This window comes from Salvelinus sp. IW2-2015, linkage group LG34 (genome assembly GCF_002910315.2).
Source record: "Salvelinus sp. IW2-2015 linkage group LG34, ASM291031v2, whole genome shotgun sequence".
In the NCBI taxonomy this organism is placed as follows: domain Eukaryota; kingdom Metazoa; phylum Chordata; class Actinopteri; order Salmoniformes; family Salmonidae; genus Salvelinus; species Salvelinus sp. IW2-2015.
Window position 1 is genome coordinate 3,974,784 of NC_036873.1, and position 2,711 is coordinate 3,977,494.

The window sequence follows — 2,711 nt, forward strand, 5'->3', positions numbered from 1 at the left end:
AACGCGTGTAAAGGGGAGTGGGTCACAACATTTAGATTTGTCTCTAAACGTAATCTAAGAAATCTCTTCCCTGTGAGAGTCCTGCACAAGCTGCATTCCATGTGGGAGGAACGTCGCCCTCCACTTTCACAGTCACTTCATCTGCGACCAGACCTTCCCCTTCTTTATCTAGGCACCCTTCAGAGTATACACTACTACTGTACCGGTTCCAGTCCCCTCTAGACGGATCAGCATGTGTCTCTAAATCTAAAGATATGTGCCAGGTTCCATCTCTATAGCGTAAGAACAAGATCGATCATTACCAGTTTGTAACGCGTCACCTGAGTCCGAGGGAATGAACCAGGCTTCGCTTACCGTAAAGTAAATACTTCTGAGCCGGGAGCAGGAGGACAGCCCAGTCTCCCCAGTCTCTCTGTGTCTGACTTGTCGTCAGATCCTGTGTGTAAAAGCCTTTGTGTCACAGTTAAAGTCTCTGACTCTGACTAAGGATGGCGTTCAGTGTTCACTGACCTCCGTGATGCTGTGTGGGAGCTGGGCTGCGCTGGGTGGTGTCGTGTCCCATGGCTACAGCCGCACCAGTCTGGATGTCTCTGCTGTGCCGTGGGTCCTCTCCTTCAGTCCTCTTCCTGCTTGACCCCAGGACCTGCAGCTTGGAATCTGCAGACTGAACGTTAAAGAGGAGTTTATTACCCGTACATAGTTGAATAGGATAAAAATGTCATAGGGAAGTCTCACAGCTCAACCGTGCAGAATAATAAGTATGTACATGTAGCAAGTGAATAGCAGACGGAAGCCTTTCTGAATAAGCAGGACACATTCGATTTGTACTAATATCTGATGTAATACGTTACACTAACCTCTATCACAGATAACATGCTGGGTTGAGGTTCCACTCCCTCTCAACAGTGATTGGTTGGTCATCTCTCATGTATTGTCTTCCACTGGCTTCACAAGCTCTTGGCCTCCAGTGAGATGACCTTCACATGAGAAAGTGATTGGGGAAATGTAACCTTTATTTAACTAGGGAAGTCAGTTTTAGAACAAATTCTTCTTTACACGGCCAAACCCGGACGATGCTGGGCCAATTGTGCGCCGCCCCTATGGGACTCCGCCAGATGGGATACAGCCTGGATTCGAACCAGGGCTGTAGTGACGCTCTTGCACTGAGATGCAGTGCCTTAGACCGCTGCGCCACTCAGGAGCAAGAGGTGGTTAGGTTAGGTACTTTCAATGCTCAACTCTACTTGTAAACTATTTGAAGTTTTAAACTGTCTAGACATTGGCAAGGATGTAAGTGGTAACACTTAGCATAACTTATTGATTATACTATTTATTATAGATTATGTTCCATGCATCATTTGTTTTCACTGAGTAATACACTAGGAATGCAGTTTAATTCAAGTTTTAGAAATGATTAGTGTCTTGTGCAAGATGGCGTAATGTAATTAGGGAAATTATTGCATCCTACCCAAAACACATGACCCATTTCTAGATAACGCTAAATTTCACATGCGCAGAGGGGTTGTCTCGGCCAATGCTTAAATGTTACCTCTTGCCATTTTCTTTGTATCGGTCGGGAATCTTGACACTTCTGGGACGACTGGTGACGACGCGCTGTTTGCATTGTCCTCTCTGCGCGCTCGTGCCACCTTATCTTGACACTTCTGGGACGACTGGTGACGACGCGCTGTTGCATTGTCCTCTCTGCGCGCTCCCGTGCCACCTTCAGTTCGAGTAGCTGTAGTTTCCTCCGTAATGCCCYGTTTTCTTTCTGGCTTTGAGTTATTTCCAAACGAAACACTGCATAGTCGTCGTCTACAAGTTTACATACATCTGCCACGGCTGCACTCGCTAGCACCTCCATGATGGAGGCTATTTGAGTGYGAAAAACCATAACGTTACAGTTAGCCATTGTTAGCAGCTAGCTATCGTTAYCTAGATAATATCAAGTCCTGTCTCCAACGCRAATTAAGTATGTGATTCTGTGCAGTTAAAGTAGTCATATTTTGATTTCCAGTGTGTTAATAAACGTCTAAATATCGACTATAAAAAAACTAACGTGGAAACTCACTGTTCACGTCCGTTTACTTCTTATTCTTTGGTGTCATGGCGTTCACACATTTTGTTTGTGCATGCCGCCACCTACTGTGCGGTAGTGTGTGGTCGATCACGTAACATTTTGTGAAACAAAAATAAAAAAGGAAACATTGCACCACCAATGTTTTTTACACCTATATACCAACTCCCCATTCCACTAATTTGACCCTAACTGATCCTACACCAGGCCAACGGTGTTGTAACTCTTCTGCAGTAAAACCTCATACACCCAAGTATTTCAATGCAGCTGCCAACACATACATTTTCAGTTTTTTTACATTCCAATTCTGCGGTGCAGTTGATAACCATGGCAATGAATGCTAAGAAGAAGCCAACCTTGAGTGAAGCACACATTTGTATCACTATGTATTGGCCTAGGCCTACTACTCACCCTTAACTCATCATCCAGGTTCACTCCAGACCTGACTGCCCTTGACCAGCACAAAAACATCCTGTGGGCGTACGGCATTAGCATCCAATAGCCCCCGCGATATGCAACTTTTCAGGGAAGTTAGGAACCAATATACACAGGCAGTTAGGAAAGCAAAGGCTAGCTTTTTCAAACAGAAATTTGCATCCTGCTTCCAGTTCTCTGCTGCCAATGACTTGGAACG

General features: G+C 45.1%; 2 protein-coding genes across 5 annotated transcripts in view; one reads left to right on the forward strand and one right to left on the reverse strand.

Moving 5' to 3' along the window:
• Nucleotides 1–2,711, forward strand: part of LOC112067942 (uncharacterized) — a 539,689-nt gene that overhangs the window by 210,650 nt on the left and 326,328 nt on the right. The gene's annotated exons all lie outside the window — the stretch shown is intronic.
• Nucleotides 1–2,711, reverse strand: part of LOC111958455 (uncharacterized) — a 320,242-nt gene that overhangs the window by 50,720 nt on the left and 266,811 nt on the right. The gene's annotated exons all lie outside the window — the stretch shown is intronic.